Source organism: Medicago sativa, chromosome 3 (assembly GCF_051527215.1).
Source record: "Medicago sativa cultivar Bolivia chromosome 3, Bolivia_mono, whole genome shotgun sequence".
Classification (NCBI taxonomy): domain Eukaryota; kingdom Viridiplantae; phylum Streptophyta; class Magnoliopsida; order Fabales; family Fabaceae; genus Medicago; species Medicago sativa.
Genome location: NC_140751.1, coordinates 6,139,588 through 6,165,266, shown reverse-complemented (window position 1 = coordinate 6,165,266; position 25,679 = coordinate 6,139,588). Strand labels below are relative to the sequence as shown.

At 32.9% G+C, this 25,679-nt stretch overlaps 1 long non-coding RNA gene and 1 pseudogene across 2 annotated transcripts; one reads left to right on the top strand and one right to left on the bottom strand.

Moving 5' to 3' along the window:
• Positions 1-6,841: 6,841 nt before the first annotated feature.
• Positions 6,842-9,245, bottom strand: LOC146935229 (uncharacterized). The gene is made up of 6 exons (XR_015030162.1): positions 9,180-9,245; positions 8,986-9,086; positions 8,799-8,856; positions 7,385-7,878; positions 7,183-7,262; positions 6,842-7,077 (listed from the first exon to the last, which is right to left on the bottom strand). It is a non-coding gene; the product is annotated as an uncharacterized LOC146935229 (long non-coding RNA).
• Positions 9,246-24,294: 15,049 nt separating this feature from the next.
• Positions 24,295-25,440, top strand: LOC146935228 (putative aquaporin NIP-type pseudogene; annotated as a pseudogene). Its single transcript, XR_015030157.1, has one exon. The product of XR_015030157.1 is annotated as a putative aquaporin NIP-type pseudogene (transcript).
• Positions 25,441-25,679: the final 239 nt, after the last annotated feature.

Below are 25,679 nucleotides of genomic sequence, written 5' to 3'. Positions count from 1 at the left end.
CTCCAGTTGCAAGATTGGAAGCAATCAGGTTACTTCTTTCCTATGCAGTTAATCATGGCATAATATTATATCAGATGGATGTCAAGAGTGCATTTCTCAATGGTGTCATAGAAGAAGAAGTGTATGTTAAGCAACCTCCTGGATTTGAGGATATTAAATATCCTGACCATGTTTTTAAATTGAAGAAATCACTATATGGCTTGAAACAAGCTCCCAGAGCTTGGTATGATAGACTAAGTAATTTCTTAATCAAAAATGATTTTAAGAGAGGACAGGTTGACACTACACTCTTCAGAAGGACCCTTGGGAAAGATATTCTTGTTGTGCAAATATATGTTGATGATATAATATTTGGTTCTACTAATGCATCTCTTTGCAAGGAATTTTCTGAGTTAATGCAGGATGAATTTGAAATGAGCATGATGGGAGAGCTGAAGTTCTTCCTTGGCATTCAAATCAATCAATGCAAAGATGGAGTCTATGTTCATCAATCAAAGTACACAAAGGAGCTTCTGAAGAAGTTCAAACTTGAAGATTGTAAAGTGATGAACACTCCAATGCATCCTACGTGCAACCTGAGCAAAGAAGATGAAGGAACTAAAGTAGATCAGAAGCTGTATAGAGGTATGATTGGTTCTTTGTTATACCTCACTGCATCTAGGCCAGATATTTTATTCAGTGTATGCTTGTGTGCAAGATTCCAATCAGATCCTAGAGAATCTCATATGACTGCTGTCAAGAGAATCTTCAGGTATTTGAAAGGAACGACCAATCTTGGACTCCTTTATAGGAAATCCTTAGATTATAAGCTAATTGGATTCTGTGATGCTGATTATGCTGGTGATAGGATTGAAAGAAAGTCAACCAGTGGCAATTGTCAATTTCTGGGTGATAATCTTATATCCTGGGCTAGCAAAAGACAAACAACTATTGCTATGTCTACAGCAGAAGCAGAATACATTTCAGCTGCAAGTTGTTGTACACAACTACTTTGGATGAAACATCAGTTGGAAGATTATCAGATAACTGCTAACAGTATTCCCATTTATTGTGATAATACTGCTGCTATTTGTTTGTCTAAAAATCCAATTTTGCATTCAAGAGCGAAGCACATTGAAATCAAACACCATTTTATCAGAGATTATGTTCAAAAAGGAATTTTAGATATACAATTCATTGATACTGAAAATCAATGGGCTGATATATTTACTAAGCCTTTAACTGTTGAAAGATTTGATTTTATAAAGAAAAATTTGAACATGCACTTTGTATCTGATTAAATGCTTGCTTGCTCCTGAATAGGATTTTAGGTTCTGAAGTTAGTTCAGAAGCGGTAGTCCATCAGAAGCTCTTTATTGAGGTTCTGAGGAAAACTCGCTTCTGATGATGACGTCAGCATCTGAAGTCCAGAAGCTGGATTTGTTGCTTCTGAATAGTTGAATTAGTGGAAACGTTGGAAGTTACCTTTTAAAAAGTAACTTCTGGCCCACTAACTTGGTAGTTACTCTGTGAACTTCTTACGTGGCCTATATGTGTTGGTGTATAACTAAAAGGGCAATGATGATTTAAAAGCTTTGAAAGTACTTTTCACGCGCCCCCAATTTTGTCATTAATGTTATGTTTGTTTGTCTCTTTTGAATTGCAATCGTTTTACTTTTAACACTTTGACAATTCACACACTACTCACTCACAACAAACACATTTGCTCTCAAACCTCTTGCGAAGTAAGCGCATTCTCTCAACCTTAGAACCCTAAAATCTTCATCTTCTTCAAATCTTCGTAAATCATCAAATGGCATCATCAAGCTCGCAACGAGAAGATTCAGTATCTACTTCACGAATGGTCCCTGAATATGACTACAGAGGAAGAAGCATGAAATTGGAAGAATGGGATTTGCAGGTTCAGATAGAGAATCCAGTGGACTTTGATTCTCTGAATTTTCATAGGTGTTCAATCAGAAGCTACTATGAAGAGCAAGGACTCATGGATTATTTCAAAATGTTGAATGGACCAACATATGAAGCTCTGGTTAGACACTTCTGGGTAAGAGCAAAATTCTACAACAAAGCGGCATCCTTAGCTGAGGAAAGTCAGATGGTGCTAATGTATCCTGAATTAGAAGGGAAAACAAGAGAAGAAATGGGTCTTGCGCCATTTGTGGAAGATGAAATCAGGTCCAGCATCTGTGGTATTCCAATAAGACTTGCACAATGGCACATAGAGTATGTTCTCAAGGCTGCAGCCTCTGGATACTACTCTGGAATTGATCTTTCAGATGCTGCTGAAAAACGCATTTGGAAAAAGCAAGCCAACTTGGTGATATACAATTCTGAGAAGGAGAAGAAATATGCTGAATTGAGCATGGAAACTAAGATGCTTCTGAAGATTCAGAATGAGAACCTGTTTCCAAGTGGTGACTGTGTGAAACCAAATCTAGCTCAGAAGGTCCTTCTCCAGCACTTCATCAAGAAGGAAAAGGTGAATGTGCCCAAATACATGTTCAAGTACTTGGTAGAGTGTTTGAAACAAAGTCAGCTACTGGATAAACCCTTGGTTCCTTATGGAAGACTCCTCTCAGAAATATTCTATCAAGGAGGTATCTTGGACAGTCTCAGTCAATCTCAAGGCTTCACAGATCAGCTACTTGACACAAAAACTGGAAAATTCATTAATGCTCATACTCTCTTGAATATGAAGCTAATCAGTGAAGTCACCAAACTTCAAACTGATTTAAGTGAATCATTTGTTAAGTCTGATCTTATGAAGGACTTTCCACCCATCTGCAAGAAGGATCCCATTGAAGTGCAGATGTACTATATCAAGGAACATTTTGAGGCAACCAATGAGAGAATCAGATTGGAAGATATTCCAGAGGAAATGTATGGTGGTGCTCTGCCACGAGCCAGAGGCAGAAAGTCAAAAAGGAAGATAACTGCAGAGCAATATCTAGAGGTTGAACAACCTGCTAAAAAGGCAAAAGTTGCTACTGACAAGCTCAAAATTGGTAGTTCATCAGTACCTTCTATTGAAGAAGCCATTGAAGACATGGATTCCAGGTTGATCATGGGTGTTGGCATTTCTCTTGATCAACCTGCTATACCAAAGAGGAAGAGGAAGCCAGCCTTGAGGAGGACCAAGGATTTTCCTCATATCACCTCTACAGCTCAAGATGCTTCTGATTTGGAGTTAAAGGAGTTACAAGAGAAGAAGGCAGCAGCTGAAAAAGTCTTGGAAATTGCTGCTGAGCTACAAGAGTCTGTAGTCTCAGAAGCCAAGAAAATGTTGCAGATGACCAGTGAGTTTGCTCAAGAGGATTCTGATCCTGAACCAGAGAAGGTAATTAATATATCATCAGATTCCGCATCCAAATCATTATCAGACTCTGATGATTCTGATGATGATATACCCTTAGCTCAACTGTTTCGAAAACCAGTAAAAAGCCAATCAACATCATCCAAAACCAACGATAAGCCCTCTCAGTCAACTACTTATGAACCAGTTGGTCACATAATTATTGAGAAGTTGGCTGAACTGGCTGAGCAGAGAGAAAGAGTCTTTGATACTATTTTTTGCCTTCACCCTCAACCTCTTAACATTCAACCTCTCAACATGATTCCTCCAGAAAATGTTGAGTCTACAACAGAAAAGGCCTCTGAAACAACTCCAGAAGCATCTGCTTCTGAAAATGTTGTTTCAGAAAACCCCCATCAACAAACACCTGAACCACAAAAACCCACAACACCCCCACAATCACCAATAGCCATCATTGACCCCCAACTCAACAATCAAACAACAACTTCACCACAACAACCACCAACTGAAACTGAATTTCAACCTTTACCTGAACACTCTCCAGAACCAACTCCCATGGATGTTGACATCTCTCTAGTCAATGTTCAAGACTCAACCTCCACCACACACATTGATTCTAACCAGCCTTCATCTTCAAACACACAAACACACTTTACCATTCCAGTTCCTAACCCTGTTCAAGATTTGGAAATCAGTGATTCTGATCTTGAAATCCTTGAACAACCACCCTCAAACATCCTGGAATCTGGATATATTAATTCTGAGCTTCTCTCAATCCTGAGTCAGTTGCATAATCTTGTGGATCAACGAAGGACAATTGATCTCACAAGTGCATATGATGACTCCTGGGCATCTCTTCAGAACCGGGCAACTGAGCTAATTGAAAGCATAAGGGTTAAATGCATCAGAGTCAAGCAAGCTTCAGTCAGAAGGCTAATGGAAAATCTGAATCAGAGTCTTAGAGTAAGAAGTTCTACACTGCTCCTGGCAAACCAGCCTTTCTTCTTTGAAACGGATTACTTGACTAGAGAAGCCAGGTTGTGTAAGCTTCTGAAGAAACAGATGGCACAGCAGCAGCAAGAAGCTAGAGAAAGGGAACAAGCTCTTCTTCAGAGGCAACAACAACTTGAAGAACTGTTGAAGAAGAAGATTGAAGAAATGGAAGAGATGAAGAAACAACAACAAACCAACCCTTAGTTGCACACCCTTGTGTTTTTCTTTGTTTGTTGTCTGTTTTAAAATTTCTTTGTCCTTGCTTCTGAAACCATCTTGTCTTATTTCTCTTGCTTCTGAATGCTTACTGATTCTGACTGTTTAGCTGCTTCTGACAATTGATATGCATGTTCATATATTTTGCTCTGACTTATTTAGTTCATTTTCTTTTATACTCTCTTTTGTTTGAGTTTTTCTCAAATCTTTTTGTCTTTTATGCTTATTTTTTATTTTTTTTGATAATGACAAAAGGGGGAGTATATGTGACAAGTATTTAAAGGCTCTGAGCCCCATTAATGGCATTTGAAATTTTTGAAAACCTTCTATCATTTTTTTTACCTTATTGGTATAAGCTATGAACGAACGAAGGAGTATCAAAATTCAAGTAAAATTAATTGAACCATTCTTCTTATCTATAAATTAATTCTTTCAATGATTCAATTTTGTTTTTAAGCTCTGATAATATTATTGTGCGAAAAATGAATTTAATTAACCTGGATAGAACTTAGGGGGAGCTTACAAACCTCACCTTAAAGACTATCAGACTCAGGGGGAGTTTGAGCTTACAAACCTCAGATTCTGAGCTTACAAACCTCAGAACCCCAAAGTCAACTTGTTAATTAGATTAACAACAATTGATCAATTTTAAATACTTTTGTTTGTCATCATCAAAAAGGGGGAGATTGTTGGAACAAAATGTGTTTAACAATGAACCTTAAAGGATTTTGATGATAACAAGGTATTAAAAAATTGTAAATTGGACTAGCTAATATTTGTTCAAGTGTACAGAACCATAATTATAAAGTTACATCATCATTGGTTCTGAATGAGCAAATAAAGAGCTATGGAAACAACAAAAATTTGAAGCTTGGACGCTCCTGAAGGCATCTTGCTACTGAAGAGAAAAAGCGCTCCTGAAGAAATAGCGCTCCTGAAGTAAGCTGCTCCTGAAGAATAGTGCTTCTGAAGACAAGAGGTCCAGAAGCCACATCATCAGAAGCTGCGTCATCAGAAGCTGCAGAAGTCATATCATCAGAAGCTGCATCATCAGAAGCTGCCTCATCAGAAGCCATTTCACCAGAAGCTGAATATCAACTGGATTTGCAAAGAATCAAGAATTGAAGAATCATCAATGCAAAAGCTGTCTATTGGATTCGAAAACACAAACAAAGGATTAGTGGAGTTTGCAACGGTCATTTCAAAGGTGTTTGAAGGCGTGTGTTTGCAATTTGGACGAAAGCGTTGACATTGTACTTTGTACGAATTGTACAACCACGTTCTCCACTACTCTGTTTTGTGTCCGCACTACAGGACAAGAAAACAGCTCCAGAATACGGTTTCGCCTGCATAGATGTTCCTTTGGATAAGGAATGGATTTCAAATTTGTTCTTCATAGGACAACAGCCAAATCAGGCAAAAGATTATTGGTGAAAGATCAAGCTTCAACAACGACTCTTTGGTGTGCTGGCAATTTCACAACGTCTCTCTCACACCTCTATATAAAGGAGTGAAGACTTAGAGAATTGGTAATGCAAGAACGCTGAACGAAAGACTCACAAGATTTTCACAAGTACCAAACCTCTGCTGAAATTGTTCTGCATTCACTTAGAATTTCTGTGTCTCAAAGTCATATCTTAGAAATTCTTAAGTCCATTGAGTCTGTATCTGATTTGTATTGTGAGCACCTCTGATTGTATATCAAGTGTTCAACCTTAAACAATTTTCTGTGTAATTTTGTTTAGTTAGGAAGTCTCTTGCAGTTGTGCTTGAGCAGGAAGTCTCTTGATTGTGTTCTTGAGCAAAGGAAGTCTCTTGCTTGTGTGCTTGAGCATTGGAAGTCTCTTGCTTGTGTGCTTGAGCATTTGTAATCAGATATTACTCATAGTGAAATCTCCTTGGAAGTGCAAGGGGGACTGGACTACTTCCGGATTGTGGAAGGAACCAGTATAATTGCTTTGTGTCGTTCTTCTTCTCTCTCTCTCTGTTTTATTCCGCTGCATTTAGATTCTGATTATCACTTCAGAAGCTGTCTCACTTAGCTTCTGATCAGTGTGTTCAGTTTTTAGGAGAAACGAAGAATTTTTCAAAAACACAATTCAACCCCCCTTCTTGTGTTTTTCTCACCTTCAAAATGTGTACGATTTTTTTTTAAAAAAAAACGTTTTTTAGTTGTTTAAAAAATCAAAATATTAAAATTTAATAATTAAAATAATTTTAAAGTTGTGAAACATTTATAAATTATCCTTCAATACAAAATTACTCAAGACTATTCCTCTGCAGATATATGTAGCATGAAAGTGCTAAAATACTTTAAAATTTTAACAGGAAAATGATAGTCAGACAAAATTGCAATAATACAATGTATATAAATTATTTCACCAAAATTATCATAATACTACAAAAGGCATTTGGCTTTGGTTAGAATCCTAAAGAAGGGAAAATCAAGGGATTGGCGAGCACTAGTTTGTTCAGCATGATCATACGTTAATAAGCCATATAACAAGGTAGTAAAGGATGAATTTTGAGGAATCTACATGAGGTGATATAATATCCTGCATAAGGAATAATAATTGGTCATTACAAGTTAAGATAGGCACACACATTAATATATTTATTTAGATCAAGTACTACTGATATGGAAGAACAACTCAACCAACCTTAAAATAACCATGTTTCTTCATGGCATTTATGCTCTCCCTTGAAACAGTAACTTCACCATCTTAGTTCTGCACCTCTACTACATACTGTCAACCAAAATACATTTTAAAGGTTCATCAATTATTTGGTTATAGACATCAGAGGGTGTCACGTGCAGTAAGAAGACATTAAGGAACTAAGGAAATAGTAAACAAGCAGTACCTCGAGCTTATCACGACAAGACACTCCACATTTTGGCTGCCAAAACTAGTTGTTCCACCTGCAATGAGAATGGTATAAGGATTTCTAATAGTTGTTCCTTCTTCTGCCAGAATTATAGTCACCACTAATTGGTGTTTGGAACACACTATTACCAAAGACTCAATTGGTCACTCCACCTTCAAAATCTACCATGGCTCATGAACAACTAGGCGTTCTAACTTCTCTTGATGCAGCCAAAACACAATGGCACCATTTCACAGCCATCATAATTGCTGGTATGGGATTCTAATTAGATGCATATGACCTTTTCTGCATACCAAATGTTACCAAGTTACTTGGAAGAATATACTACACACACCCAGATGCACTCAAACTTGGAACTTTGCCCACAAATTATATTAGCGTGTAGATGTTGTTGGTGATACTATGAGCCCTTGTCTGTGTTCATCAAGCAGATATAAATCCCACACCAAGCCTTACATAAAATGAAAATCCTGCATAATTAGAACACATTAGCCCCCACACACATGCTATAGCAGAGACAGAAAAAACAAAGTAACAACAATATAGAATGCTATAACACATCCAATGTCTCCAGTGATTTTTAGCATACATTAAAATGCTCATACCAACTCCAAGTTACATAGCAAAAACAGATAGGAATAAATCTCATTTTCATAACAAATTGCCACTTCAATGATTTCTATCCCTGTTATAATGTATTCAGAATATAGCATACAAGGAATAAGAAAGTTGTTACCAACTAATTACCTACATGCACCAATGACCATGATACTAATAACAACAATAAAAGCTACGAAGTTTAGATGACCATATCAATTACTATCTCCAGTATTGGACAAGCCTGGAACTCAGATGAAGTTCAGATAAGAAATATGACAATAAGAATTTGGGATTCTTAGTTATAAATCATGACACTTAGATTAATAACAAGAACAAATTGTTGCAGAGTTGAAACTGGGAATATCTTGCTTACCACAGAACATGATTAATCAAATTGCATACAACAATTTACCAATTTAACGTTAATTTATATCGCAGAGTCAAATTGCATACAACCATTTTTTTTCCATCACACACCAATATTAACTTATTAAAATCGTGAAACTTGCAACTCTTACCACTAAATTAAAAACACAAAACTTGTCCTAAAAAACACATGATCACAAATCTATATTAAAATCAAAACATGAATAAGTATTTCGATGAACAATCTTCAGTGAAACAAACGTGAATTACTAATAGCATTAGATTCAGACATCACTTTCCACTCTTATCCACTGACTTTGCCAACCAAATCGAAATTCGAAGAAAATAGCATAAGAAAACTTGAATCATCATTCAAATTTCATAACCATAATTAAGAACAGTAACACTAGATAACAAAACTCACCAACTTAACAAATTTATTGCTATGACTTTCCTTCTTGAAAGTCTCTCTGAACTCAGACCTAAAAATCAACAAAAATAAACAAGCACCTCAAATTAGAATCAAAAATGAACTTCACCACAACCAATTGGTTACTAAAACAAGAAACGATAACACTTAGCATTCAAACAATTATATCAGATAAACTTACATGAAAACAAACAAAGCAGTCGAAGGTCTCTTTGGCTTGTTTGGTTCCTTAGCAGCTTTCTGTGACTGCTTCTACCATCAGTAAAGCCCTTGCACTTCAACCTATAAAAAAAGTCAAACAAAAAAAATCAAACACGCTATCAAAAACCTAGATTTGAGAAAAGATTCAATGAAAATCACGAAACTGAATCTTACAATCGAAAGAAGAAACTCCCTGGTTATCGGCGGATTGCTGTCAGAGTTAGCTTTCGAATCTAAGAGAATCAGTGAGAGAAAAGAAAAAGGGTTTTAATTGACAAAAATCGGCGGCAGGAGGAGGTGCGTGGATCGGAGAACAGAGAAAGAGGTCAAGGTTAGAGAAATCGGTGGAGGTTGAAAGGGTTTGTGAGAGGGGGAGTGAGCGTTGAGGGTTTGTTCAGAGAGAGAGGGGAAACTGTCAATTTGGAAGGTTTGTGAAAAATTTAGGGTAAAAATAATAATAAAGAATTATTCAAGAAAAAATGAGGGAAGAAAAGGGAGGGATAATTTCACTAAAAATTGAGAAGAGGGAAAGTGAAATATTAAAGTATGAGAATCGGGTCCCATCTTTTCTAAAGTCATTTTGCCAGGGGCATCTCTGGCATTGCTCCTGACAAATTTGCCAGGAGTTCTTGCTCCTGGCATTGTTCCCTGGCAATATGCAAGATTTCTTGTAGTGTGCGCTCCTCTTAAAGTTCTCAGGTTTGATTCTCCACGATGTCAATTTAGATGGCTAGATTAGCTTCTTCAATATGTATATATGTGTATGTGTTTTTGTACATATGCACCCACTAATTATGCGTTTTTGTACATATGCACCACTAATTTTTTAGCATATCACAATCCTTTCGTGTTCATATTAGACATGATTTATTAATAAAATATTAACGACATTATTTTTATTAATATTCTCTTATTTATTGTATATCAACTCAATTAAACTTATCCTTTAACAAATACTAATAACAATATTTTAATAAATAAAACTCATTTTATTATTGAAACCGAGTGTATTAAGTAATTTTTCAAGAAGAGTATATTATTTTAAGAGAAATGGTAACAAATATCTAATAATATTAGTTAAGAAGTCTAAAGGGAAAAAAATTATTGAAAATGATGCATTAAACGTTTGAAACTTTATAAAAGAACCTTTTCTATATAAAACTTCTGTATCAATTATTTCTTTGCTTTAATTCTTAATTAATATTCTTAAGAGTACATTTGTTACATACCCCTTGTTTTAGAAGAGTACATCACGGAGTAACCAAAAGATCCCTTCAACTGGAAAAGAAAAATGGTGTTAAGATGGTGGCCAATAAGGAGTGGTTAGTAAGTAGTAACCCCACGTATGAATACATCAACAAAATTTATGTCGGAATTAAGATGGTGGGGCCTTGAAAAAATATTGGCGTCTTTAGGCAGTAAGTTTGTTATTTTGGCATATCTATGATCAAGAGTTTTTCACAAGATGTCTTATCAATTTTTGTTCTTTCTTAAAAATAAAAAACTGTATGGCAGCGTTGTAAATTTTATTAATGAGGGAAGGTCATGCATGAAACAGTCTTATTGTAAGTGAACTCGAAAATGAACGTTTTTCAAAAAATAATAATTGACATATCAATAATAATTCATTCAATTTTTCATTTTGGATATATATATATATATATATAGACACACACACACACACCAACAACAGATATATTATAAATACATATGATATGAAAAAGTAAATTCTTTTAATTTTTTAAGCAAATCATTTGGGTGAAAGTCACTCACGCCCACACACCCAATTATATCGATATTTCTCTTAAGATTGGGGCTGATTTGATCAGATGAACTCAATCATGTGCAGATAAAATTGTCATGCATAATTGTAGTGATGTAATATTAGGATTGTTTGTTCACATGGCTGCAGCAACCACAAGATCATATCTTGTCTTGAAAATGATTTTGAAATACTGTCTGCCATGTAGTGGTAGGTCCATTTTCTAAAACGTCTTTGATATTATGAAATATCTTAGCAAAATAATTTTTCCATATTTTATAGGACATTTGATGATAAATAAAATATTAACGGATGATCTATTTATTTTTTACCTTATAGGTACAAAATTTCCAATCTTCTTTAACGATGATTTTTTTTTTGTCGATGAATCTATTGAGAACACAAGGTGGTTCTTGTTGTGGATAAATTCAACTATGTTCGTTGGTTAGTTAGTTAGTTAGTTAGTAACTAACTAGTTAGTTAGTTTGTTAGTGGCTTGTAGTGCAAGTTACTCAACTTAGCCTATAAGTACTTGTTTGTATTCAGTTGATACAACTCAGTATCTTGTATCATAATCAATAATAGTTTTTACAATTCACTATAGACAAAAGTCTTCATCCTCTCTATTCTCGTCACAGAGTAGAACGTTATGAACTCTCTCTTTCTCTCATCAGTGTATGTAAGCTAGAAGCTTGCACCAACAAATTGTTATCACGAGAGCCTTTTGGTTTTTGTGTGTATAAGTCACAAATCCAGGGTAGATTTTACATCTGATTGCAATGATGAATGGTGGTAATGGAATCCCCAATTCACTTCCAATTCTCGATGGCAAGAATTTGGAAAGATGGCATAAACAAATGAAATCTTTGTTTGGTCTTCAAGATACTCTCGAGGTGGTTACCAATGGCGTCTAAGAGCTTGCCGATCATGCAATTGAAGCTCAATAGGTTCTTCACAGAGATTCAAAGAAGAAGGACTATAAGGCGTCGTTTTGCATTCAATTCGTGGTGGATAATGCAAATTTTGACAGAATTGCTAATGTTGAGTCTGCGAAAGAGGCATGGGATATTCTTGTCAAGTATTGCGAAGGAGATGAGAAGGTCAATATCGTAAAGTTGCAGACTTTGCGCAGATAGTATGAGTTGTTGCGGATGGGAGATTCTGAGAAGATAGCAACGTATGTGTCCAAGATTCAGAATCTTGTTCATTTGATGAAGAATTGTGGTGAAAATGTAACATAGAAGATGGTAATTGAGAAAGTTATGAGAACCTTAACTCCTCACTTTGATCATGTTATTGTTTCTATTCAAGAGTCTGGGAATGTTCCTACTATGAAGATAGAAGATTTGGAAGGATCCTTAGAAGCCCATGAATTGAAGATAATTGAAAGAAAAGGTGTTCAAGAATCAATTCAGGCTCTACAAGCTTAGACATGGAAGAAGAATGGTAGTTCTGAAAAGTCCAAAGACAAGTTTGATAGAAGCAAGAACAAGAAAGGGTCATGGTCAAACTCACAAAAGCATAAAAATGGAGAGAAACCTGAATCTTCTAAGAGATTCCAAGATAGGAAATTTGTGCAATGTTATAACTGTGAGAAGTGGGGTCATATTGCAAAGGATTGCTGGTACAACAAAAGCAAAAGAGTTGCTAAAGATAATGATGATGAAGCCAAGATGGCACAAGAGGATTCTGATGGTTAACCTCTAGTTCTAATGGCAACAGTTTCAGAAGATTGTTCTGATTCTGAAACCTGGTTCTTAGACATAGGTTGCTCCAATCATATGACTGGTCATAAGGCATGGCTAATCAAGTTTGATGATACAAGAAGAAGCAAGATAAGGCTAGCAGATATCATATCATTCCAAGCAGAAGGATCAGGAAATATGGTCATTAGAAGAAGTAATGGCAGTTCTGCAATCATTGAAGATGTATTGTATGTGCCAGGTATGAAGTGCAACTTATTAAGTGTTGGCCAGCTTATTGAGAAAGGATTCTCAGTAATAATGAAGAATGAGATCCTTGCATTGTTTGATGCAAGCAATAAGCTAGTTTTTAAGATCCCTTTTATCAAAGAATAGAACCTTCAAGACTTTGATTAGTTCCACAGAAGTTCAATGTCTGCAAATTTTGGTTGAGCACAAGCAAAGTTAGCTATGGCATTTAAGGTTTGGCCATTTGAATTTCAGATCTTAATCAGTTAATGTCACAAGCAATGGTGACTGGTTTACCAAAGTTTTCAATGCCTGAGAAGCTATGTGAAGGATGCTTGGTGGGGAAGCAACCAAGGAATGCTTTTAAATCTTACTTACCAATGAGATCCTCCTGCATTGGAATTCAGGCGCGTTAGCTTTCAGATGTTCTATGCGATGTTCCAACACTAGACACAAAAGACGAATGTTGAGTTTAATGTTTAAACATCGTGCTAACAATAATAAACAGAAATAGGTAAAAGTAAAAGACAAGAAAGTAAACGGCATAGGTGAATTGTTAACCCAGTTTGTTGACAAACACACCTACTCTAGTGCTACCAAGTCAAGAAGGAAATCCACTAGTGAAGTCTTTATTCTAAGTTCTCAGTAAACTCCAATTTTACAACTTAATACCTAGGACCTACCTGTACTGACTTCAACCTATGAACTCCTAGATCTGAGATCCCATCTCACTTCCACTCAACACAGCCCCTATGATTATCAGATTACAAAACAATGATGAAGTTACCTTCAAGCACAAACTACCTCCGTGCTTCAAAGCTTAGGAGTAGTGTACAAAATTACAACTCAATAAAACACAGTCTTTATCATGTATCAAGGTGACACAAGAAAAGGCTCGCAATGAAAATGACTCTAAACCCTAAAAGCTTTATTATGTAATTGACGGCTTGAATGATGAATTAGGTTTTGTCGTCTTGTATATATGCTCTGAAGATGTATGGGTTGAATAGACTTGTTGGGCTTTAGAAAACACTGCAGATCCAATATCTAAGCCGCTTCACAAGAATCAGGAACAAATAGGTTGTCTCCTAAAAAGTCAAAATATCTTTAGGAACAATCCAAACACATCCAAAGTTTCCTAAAATAACGTCATTACTTTAGGAATAAATCACACAACTGATTCTGGACAAAAAGCACACGTCTTGCCAACAAGTAGATAGACGTGGATTCCTTAAATAGATAAAGCGCATGTAAATCATGGCACATAAACAGGGCACACAAAACCGTACCCAGATGTTGGAACATTGTATCCAACATCATGCATGAATATTTGTTTTAGCAATAATGAAGCCAATATACAAATATCTAACATGCATATTAAAGGTTGTCATTTAGATGTTTGTGGACCCTTTGAGGATCACACTATTGAGGGAAATAGATATTTTGTGTCCTTTGTTGATGTGCATAGCAGGAAGTTTTGGGTGTATCTGATCAAGCACAAAGATGAGGTGTTTGATGTGTTCAGAAGCAACATAACTAAACATGCTCTTTGTATTTTTCTTGTTTCATGTCGGTGTCAGTAATCTTTTGGGAAACTCTAGCTTTTGTAAAAATTACGGTCGACTCACAACAGTTTCATGCGGAGTTATTGTAATTTTTTTTGGTTGGTACAACTAGAAAAAACAGTAAAAACAAAAACAAATGAAAAGGCTATCTAAAAAAAGAAAGTCCCACTAGCATCTGCTAGCAGGACAAGAGCAATTCCAGCAGGGGGTTGCTCAATAGACATAGATGAACTTGCAAATTCCTTGAGATGAGCTCTTGAATATTCCAAACAACCAAGGTATAATGCTGTCAATCATTAATTAACTGTCTCTTGGATTAACTTGATTGTTGGATTCGAGTATGAAAAGCACACCAGGTTCGAGATTCCTAACTCCCACGCTAACCGCAAACCATGTTACATTGGCAACAAATTCGTGTGAAGGATATTCGAGAAACCAATATTTCCAGCAAAACCACAAATCCAAGCACCATCATTATTTTGAATCAGTCCTCCAAAACCAGAAATTCCAGGATTCTCAATGCTACTACCATCGACATTTAAAATCATACATTGACCATTATGGGCATTCGACTTATTATTTTTTAATATATATATAAAGAGAGAGAACTACTTATAATAAGAGATGAGAGGAATGAATAACATCCATTGGATTTAAATCAACGATTCTAACCGACTTGAACTTTTAAAACTGCGCCTTATTTTATATATAAACCAACTCGGGTTGGTCTGGTGGTGTTGACTTGAGACCTTGGAGTGTGCTCCTCTTCAAGTTCTCAGGTTTGATTCTCCACGATGTCAATTTAGATGGCTAGTTTAGCTTGATATGTATATGTGTGTGTATGTGTTTTTGTACATATGCACCCACTAGTTTTTTAGCATATCACAATCCTTTCGTGTTCATATTAGACATGATTTATTAATTAAATATTAATGACATTATTTTTATTAATATTCTCTTATTTATTGTATATCAACTCAATTAAACTTATCGTTTAACAAATACTAATAACAATATTTTTATAAATAAAACTCATTTTATTGTTGAAACCGATTATATCAAGTAATTTTTCAAGAAGGGTATATTGTTTTAAGAGAAATGGTAACAAATATCTAATAATATTAGTTAAGAAGTCTAAAGGGAAAAAAATTATTGAAAATGATGCATTAAACGTTTGAAATTTTATAAAAGAACCTTTTCTATATAAAACTTCTGTATCAATTATTTCTTTGCTTTAATTCTTAAGTAATATTCTTAGAGTATTTGTTACATGCCCCTTGTTTTAGAAGAGTACATCACGGAGTAACCAAAAGATCCCTTCAACTGGAAAATAAAAATGGGGTTTGCTTTCATTGGCCACCTTTGTCTGGGCAACTATGCATGCAGACTTCATAATATCGTGCTGGCCAATAAGGAGTGGTTAGTAAGTATTAACCCCACGTATGAATACATCAACAAAATTTATGTCGGAATTAAGATGGTGGGGCCTTGAAAAAATATTGGCGTCTTTAGGCAGTAAGTTTGTTATTTTGGCATATCTATTTGAATTATTGTGATCAAGAGTTTTTCACAAGATGTCTTATCAATTTTTGTTCTTTCTTAAAAATAAAAAACTGTATGGCAGCGTTGTAAATTTTATTCCTAAGGGAAGGCCATGCATGAAACAGTCTTATTGTACGTGAACTCGAAAATGAACGTTTTTGAAAAAATAATAATTGAAATATCAATAATAATTCATTCAATTTTTCATTTTGGATATATATATATATATGTGTGTATATATATATATATATATATATATATATATATATATATATATATATATATATTATATACCAGCAGATATATTATAAATACATATGATATGAAAAAGTAAATTCTTTTAATTTTGTAAACAAATCATTTAAAAAATACTCTTCAAAATTTTGTCAAAAAAATACTCTTCAAAATATTAAAATGTCAAAGTTTTTTTTTTTCTTGGAAAAAACCCAATAGAGACAGAAAACACCCCCTCAGCTCCTGACTTCGAAGTTTGGGTGAAAGTCACTCACGCCCACACCCAATTATATCGATATTTCTCTCTTAAGATTGGGGCGGATTTGATCAGATGAACTCAATCATGTGCAGATAAAATTGTCATGCATAATTGTAGTGATGTAATATTAGGATTGTTTGTTCACATGGCTGCAGCAACCACAAGATCATGTATTGAAAATGATTTTGAAATGTTGTCTGCCAGGTAGAGGTAGGTCCATTTTCTAAAACGTCTTTGATATTATGAAACATCTTAGCAAAATAATTTTTCCATATTTTATATAACATTTGATAATAAATAAAATATTATTGTTGATCTATTTATTTTTTACCTTATAGGTATAAAGTTTCCAACGTTATTTAACAACAGGGCCGGCCCATAGCCTGTCGAGGCCGGGCTATGGCACTGGGCCTCGATTTTTTTGGGGCCCAAAAACATTTTTTTTAAAATTGTAAGGCACTTAATTAATATTTATATAGATATAATGCGAAAACATTTCAAGTAGATCGAAGTGCTTCAGTGGCGTGTGCATTTATGATGGAGTCTGATGGTGTGGGTTCAACTCCCACCAGAGATTTTTTTATTAAAAATTTTTTTTATAGTGTTTTATTTAGTTTTTTCGGGCCCAAAATTTAATTTTTTTTTTCACCCCTTCAAATCTAAACCAGGGCCAACAAATTTGTTAAGACGGCCCTGTTTAACGATGATTAATTTTTGCCGATTAACTATTGAGAACACAAGATGGTTCTTCCATCTCAATCGAACTTTATTCGTACGTAAAGTTTTGTAACTTGAAGCAATCCATTATTATCTATTTTTCAATTCTTAGAATTCAATTTATATAAGATAGAGAATGAAAGTTTAAGCAAGTGTATGAATTTTTTGTATAAAATATGACTTTAATTTTTTTAATTTACATGTCAAAAAAATCTTAAACAATTTTGTTTTATTGAATCTTGAGCAACTCAATTTTATCTTAACCAATTTATAAGAAAAAACAAATAACAAAGCACTAATTTAACACCATATCATTAATTTAACCAAATCTGGTTTATATCATGTCGGTCGAAATTAACAAGAGCTTTAAATTTTTGTTTAAATTAAGAAGAAGAAAATTCTAGAAAAAGGATATAAAAATTGAAGTCGTACATCCAAAAACAAGGAAGTTATGCATATGTCTTTTCAGACAACTAAGGGAACAGTGTTTTTCGTGTCACTGCATAATTTGCCAGCGATATTTCTTTTTCTCCTCTTAAATACAACTGATAAGAACAACACATAGTCTGATTTTTCCTTCAAAAAATAAAATAAAAAATACACAGTCTAATTTTTGCTAAGTGGACCCAGACAGAGCAATTCCGTTTTCATGGTCCAAACTCATCCCACTGAAAAAGGACAAAAATTTAATACAATGATTATGCTATTATTGAAGATTTTCTCGACCACAATAAGATATGGGATATGTGGACAACTACTATATGTAAAACAAGAAGAAATGTAAAACAAATCAAATTTGAAGCCTTCTCTTTGTAAAGGAAAGGGGACTTTGCTAATTTTGAGCTTGACTAGGAGGATATATTAGGTCGGGTTGAGATTTTTTTTTTATTTAGAATTATTTTATTTGCACGTTTAAAAATAAATGTCTCTTAAGATTTTTACACATAAATTAGGAAATATAGTTAAGTTGTCGAAAAATATGACATTTTGATAAACAAACAATACCAACTATAGATGTTTTTTTTTTTCCACATAATAAGTGATAGTGGCAGCAGTGGAGCTAGCCAATTTTATACGGGATGGCAAAATATAAGAAGAATTTTTTAAGATTAATATATTAAATTTAATTCATAAAAAAAATCACAATCATTTTACTTATATAAAATGTAAATTAAAGTAACAAAAAAAATAAGAATTGCTTTTTATTAAAAAAAATGAGTTGAAGAACACTTCAAAGGGTCAAATTCATCTATAATTGGCTTTGTCTATTTTTACAATATAAACATCAAAGTAATTTTAATTTTTAGTTTTATCTTTACAATTTTTATTTGCTAATAATATTCTCTTTTAAGTTGCTTAAGATATAAAAAATGTCAAAATAAGACAATACATCTTTTAAGCAAAAGGTAATCTTTTGATTGTTTTATTTCTCTTAACTTCGCACAGATAAACTTATTTGATGTAGTTAAAAATATTTTATTGAGGTAGCGAAACATATAATACACTTATTAATACAAATAAAAATATAACTTTTGCGGTAGCCAAAGCTATCCCTCTCTACAACGTAGCTTCGCCCTTGGATAGTGGAATATAATGTTTTGGGAGGAATCTACATAGTATTAATAAGATAATACATTTGTAAAAAAATAATTAATTATACATTAAAAATTGAGAGTTATATTCATTTTAAAATGATTTTTTATCTTTCCTATAAAGTGACATTTATTGTGAACTAGGGAGAATATAATTTTGTTGAGGAGTTAAAGACCCATGGTTAAACTTCTAACAAAGAGAAAAATAATAACATAACAATTAACATAATAACATTTTCCATTAAAAATATATATAATAGTTTTGACATATAAAGAGAGTATAAATTAGAGGTTTAATATGTGTATTAGTGTATTACTTCAACATTAACAAGTATTTGACATTATTTGTTTTTTATAATAAAAATTTAGAGTGAGAATGTTGCCTCATCTCAGTACTGAAAAAACCTTAGAATTTAAAAATCATTTACAAAGACATTAGAGAGCTCAAACTCGGAACCTCTGAATCCATGGATTGTCTTTTTACTACTATTACAAACTCTTGAATTTAATATTTGAAAATTATTTTATTATCCAAAAATTACCATATTTGTAATAACAATAACTATAACAAGAGAAAATAAAACACCCCTATAAAAAAAACTATGACAAGAAAAGTATGCAATCAGTTTTCGATCGTGATTTATATTTTCACTAAACGGTTCCCATGATTCTGATAAGATAGCAATGCCAACGGTTTCCATGATATTATTGAAGTTGTTTGGAGTTTCTTTCAAGTTTATCATTGCTCATATTTCGAGAAGTTGAATATATTAATATATACTTCATCCGTCTCTATATCTAAGCACCCTTTTATTAGAGGTAAATGATGCTTACATATAGGGACGGAGGGAGTAAATGTGTTTAGACACTTTCACTCTTTCAATTAACTTTTAAGATGAGATTTAAGTCCATTTAATATGATATTAGGAGTTCGGGTATGCTCCATTTAAGCTAAGCTCCATTTATTCCATTTAGCGTTTGGATGCAAGACATGTGGCAAAAAAATATCTAACGGTTGAGATTTTAAATTAAAAAACAAATATTTGTTTAATAAAAATACATAATAATAACAAACAAAATCATGTTCCCTTTTTCTCTCATATCACAACAACCTTTTATTGTTTTTTAATTTAAAATCTCAATCGTTAGATATTTTTTTGTCACATGTGTTGCATCCAAACCCTAAATGGAGTAAATAATAACAAACAAAATCATGTTCCCTTTTTCTCTCATATCACAACAACCTTTTATTGTTTTTTAATTTAAAATCTCAATCGTTAGATATTTTTTTGCCACATGTCTTGCATCCAAACCCTAAATGGAGTAAATTGAGCTTAGCCTAAATGGAGCATACCCGAACTCGATATTAGAGACATTGCAATGTGAAAAATGGATTCAGGCCCACACTAGACGTGAGTGTGAATATTGAAGATGTTTGAAGTTTGTTTGAAGTCACGTATTGCCCAAATTTAAGTGTTTTGGATGTATAAATGTGTTTGGACACTCACCTTTCGATCTAGCTTTTTTGATGAGATACAAATCCAATTAAAAATTTATGCATATGTTCTCTAAATAAATTAGATGTGTAATTCCATACTTTGACAATGATAATGGTCTACGTAAGAAATACTTTTTGAGTTAATTTTTGATAATTTTTTGACTCGTTCATTTACTGAACACAATGGCATAACCACACATTTCTCACATGATGCAAACTACCATCCTCTCTCCCTCTCCCTCTCCGTCTCTCTCTCTCACAACTTTTCTTCCACAATAATCTTTGGTAATATTTATAAACAACCTTTGCTTTTGTAAATTCATTAAATAAGTAACGTATATAGACTATATTATATTTCACATACACCAATTATTTAATAAATCTAAAAAAACAAAAATGTTATGAAATTAATCAATAGTATTACAAAATATTGTATGATATAGAAAAATAAGGAGAAAGAGATAAATAGAGAACAAGAGAGTATATTGTATTACTTTTCAAGTGTGTTCTTTACAAGCAATGCATGTTCTATTTATAGGATACAAAAGTTGTAACTTAAAAGTACATGAAGAGTCAAGAGACTAAATATCTGTATGTATGAATAAAGCCATTTAGTCATAGTAGTTAAGCGATATAGAAGGTCTAGGAAAAATGGACATCCACATTGTCATACCCCAATTTTTGACCTAAGATCATACTTTTAGCTATTCTTTTGACCCGGAATATTCCTTGACTTTTCAAGGAAAATTTCGGCAAAGAGCTATTTTAGAATAACTCATTTTGGTTTGTCTTTGGGCCCACCTTTTTTATTTCTTTTTAATCTTTTTTATTTTATTTTATTTTTATTTTTATCATCATTTATTTTTTATTTTATTTTATTTTTCACTCTTTCCTTTTATTATTTATTTGATTTTTTCCATTTGTTTTTTTGTTTATTTTATCAGTCCAAAAAAAATAGTGTCCAGGGGTTCGAAACTTTTTTCTCAGCTGTGCCATCTTCGGTGGCCAATTCAAGTGTCAACTTTCACATTCCTCTTTCAAAATTCACCATTAAACACCATTCAAATCCCCATCAAAATCCATTAAACTAGTTTTCCATTTTCATCAACCTCCTCACCTATAAATATAGCTCTCATTCCTCACTTATACAAACACAAAAAGTTCTCTTGAGTTGTCAATAATAAAATATAATTTATAGTTATTCGGTCAACTAACAAGAATCCCTTTTCAAAACAATATAGTTCGTAAATCTTAATTGTTTCAAAAGTAGCAATAATATCAAACTCATAAGCACATTACCTACTATTTCATTAGAAAAGAAATTATGTGGAGCATTCTACCCAAAAAAAAAATAGGCAGAGCACAAATTATACGAAACAAATAGTATGGATGATACAATCTAAAAATAAAGTTCAATTAATCATGTGAGACTTCATCTTTTTAATCAATGACTACTCTTATGTTCAATCACAAATGTGATTTATCTTTCAAAAATTTCTTGATATTATTTTCTAAATTTTGCCACTTCAGGAACACGTTCAAGAGACGAATATTTTTTTCTTCAATTCTTTCAATTGAATTTATACTAAGATCAAATAGATCTTATATATTTCAATTGTGACCAAATGATTTAGTTCTTCTAGAACTATATTTCAAATCTTTATAAACAATGATACAAAAAAAATATCCATTCCTCTAGCAATCCTTCGAGGATGCATTAATATCACAAGAAAAAAATAGTTCTTGAAGAACTATATCATAAAAGATCTTCATTGTTTGAGCAATTTTCCAAGGACGCTTCAATGTTATATTTTAGTTCTTCTTTTGTTTACACATAGGAAGTATACTCACAGGTATAATGCAATGATCAATACATCAAATGATGTCAAATGATCTGATTATGCTCATAAAATAAAGAAACGGTTACAAGTATATCATATGAACAATTATGGATATTTTAACATGCTACTAATGATGGTAATTGTAACAGCTCCTAATGTATAAAAACTCCAGCATAAAAAGAAATATATTTCATCTTTAGATACAATTATCGATCATTAGAATAACATCTAATGTAATATTTTTCTCTAAATTAATTTTAGAACATAAAACACCACAATTTAGAAAGTAGCACTAATATCCATATCCAAGAAGACAAAAAGTGTTGCTCAAAATCTAAATCAATTCAAAATTGGTAAATAAACAATAGACCGTAAGAAGCCAAGAAAACAATATTTCCATAAACTTAATTAAAACAAAGATAAACAGTTAATGGACTTTGATGCATAAACAATATTTCTATACTGTTGAGGCAAAATCTCTAATTAATTTTAAAGATAATAAACTTTGATGATTAAGGAGTTAATGGACTTTGATTAATTTCTTGGTATTTAACATGTGCTCTTGAGTGTTTAACTAAGACAGAAACAAGGTTTAAATCAAACCAAGATAAAAGAAATCAAAGGATATTTGGCTTTATGAACTAACTCTGAGTTCATAAAGGTGCTCATAGTTCAAAATGTTCAAGCAAAGTTCAGAAGGTTGTTCTAATAGAAGCCTAGAAGTTCATGAACATTATCAAGAACATGTAAGGCACACGTGACATGAATAAATGTCCAGTAAAGTACATTGACATGGATCAATCAAACAATTACATGATTTACAAGATTAATGTCAAAAAGGATCTTCAATGTTCATCTAGGACTATGAACATTTGAAGTACTAGGAATATTCCAATGAGAATATTATCGTAGTACTAGGAACATTTGAAGTACTAGGATCTTCAATGTTCTTCTTCTTCTTCTTCTTAAACCATGATAAAAAAATTTAAGTTACAACTTGAGAATCAATTTTAAGTTACATGTTTAATTTTAAAAGGGTCACAAACCTTCATAAACCATGATAAAAATTTGATTGTTTGCAATCCTTCAAGGATGCTTTACTCTTTTTTTTTTAATTCTTCGTGAATTATATCACTCACGTTCTTCAAAATTATCAAAAACAATAATTTCTTGTTTATAATTCTTCGGGGACGCAATGCAAATTCTTCCAAAATCTCAGTTGGTCAGAGCTTCGTGCTCATAACGTGTTATGAAATTAATCAATAGTATCACAAAATATTGTATGATATAGAAGAATAAGGAGAAAGAGATCAAGAGAGAACAAGAGAGTATATTGTAGTACTTCTCAAGTTTGTTCTTTATATTATAAGCAATGTAGAACATATTTATAGGATACAAAAGTGTTAACTTACAAGTACATGAAGAGTTAAGAGACTAAATATCAATAAGTATGAATAAAGTCATTTAGTCATAATAGTTAAGGGATATAGAAGGTTTAAGGAAAATAGACATCTACATCATATTAATATTATTCATAACAAAAAAAAGGAGTATTAGCTAATTTAGAAAGCAAAATACCCGTACATAAGCTTTGTTGAAAAGTAAAACGGTACATAAGCAAAAAAAACATCAATCCCATGAAGAATAACTCTTCACAATTTCACTCACTGTCTTCATTTTCAATCCTTTTACTTTACCCACCTTGTCGCTATCACTATATTTATAAAAAGATACTCCTCCGTCCCTTCCTTCTAATAGAATTTCTAGCAAAAATTCATATGTATTAAAAAATTGTTGGAATAATAAATTTGTTTGAAATATATATATAAGTTTTACATATTTATCTTCATTGCAATTGATATCAAAAGAATCGAATTTAAGACTTTAAAAGTAGCATACATCAAGGTATGAAACCTATATTCAGCGAAAAGCATCCTCACGGAAGCATAGCGAACCATTAACAACCGTTGGATCCTTTTTAATCTTTCATTTACGAAAAACATGGATGGAGTGAAAATGAGAAAGGGTCCCACTACAATTACAAATGCACGCTCGTGATGTTTTCTTGAAAATTAGTTTTGATGGAATTAGCATTTTCATTAGAAATTAGTGCACGAAATCATTTTTGAATTAAATAAACTTGAAGTTAGAAAGAAAGAAAAAACGAGCTTCACACAAAATAAATAAAAATATCTATATTTTAACGATAAATGTGTAGAAATGGCTATAATGATATTACCAACAAAAAAGAAAGAATTGATTATATATAATTTATAATGAATTTATTTTTTATTTTTTGACAAAATGATTAATAATGAATGTTGGTAGAGTAGTCGAACATAGACATCACCTTATCTCTTATATCACTCCCTCCAAATGACCTATTTTGTTTTCATATAGGCTTTTACGATATTTTGATTTAGCTTGGATACTTTTTATAACATCCAAACTTTTATATATAATGCACCTATCTCTCCAACTACATGTGAGTTGAGAAAATAGCATCAATGGCAATAAAACATCAAGGAAACAATTCCCTCTTGAAACATTGTTGTTCATCAAGGCGTGTAATAACCTTGATACAAAAGGTGACTGCAGAAGTTATTGGCACATATTTTCTAGTGTTTGCTGGTTGTGGTGCTGTAGCAATAAATAAGATACATGGCTCTATCACTTTTCCAGGGATTTGTATCACTTGGGGGTTGATTGTAACAGTCATGTGTTACTCCGTTGGTCATATCTCTGGAGGCCTCTTCAACCCTGCTGTTACAATCACCTGGGCTATCTTTCGTCGCATCACGATTAAAGAGGCTCCTTTGTACATTGTTGCTCAATTACTTGGGTCTACACTTGCAAGTGTAACATTATCTCTAATGTTTGATATCACACCCGAATCTTATTTCGGAACAGTACCGGTCGGATCAAATGGTCAATCTTTAGTGTTGGAAATCATTATCAGTTTTCTCTTAATGTTTGTCATTTCAGCTGTTACTACAGATGATAGAGCGGTCGATGACTCGGCAAGTATTGCAGTTGGAATGACTTTAACATTGAATCTTTTCATTGCTGGGCCTGTATCAGGAGCATCTATGAATCCAGCAAGAAGTATTGGTCCTGCAATTGTAATACATATTTACAAAGGATTGTGGATATATATTGTTGGTCCAATTATTGGAGCCATAGCTGGTGCACTTGCCTATAACTTTCTTAGATCAGCATACAAGCCAGCTTCAGAGACAATAGCAGACAAACCAACTTCAGAATTAACAGCAGACAAGCCACCTTCAGAGAACATTGTGTAGGTTTGATTTAAGGGTGCATAATCATTTTCCTTATTTTTGTAGTTGAGTGCTTTGCTTTTGTTCAATGGAAATTGTCCTAATTAGGGTTTTAAGCTGCTTTGGTTTATTAAGAATGTTTTGATAAGAAGTGTTTGAGTTTTTGTGTAATGAAATTATTATGGCATTCTATGTTAAAATATGTATGTTGGTTTATTTTTTTATATTTAATTTTATTTTTATGATATTAGACTTACTTTATGAACCCCCGTATTTGTGACACATTTTTTTCTCACTTTTTTAACAACATTTTTTTCTCACTATTAATTAAATTTAAGTAAGTTCTCGTGAGCTTAACTCAGTTGGTATGGACAATACACATAAAATATGCAAGGTCCGGGGTTCGAACCCCGCCCACCACAAAAAAAAAAAAAAAAAAAATTAAGTAAAAATTT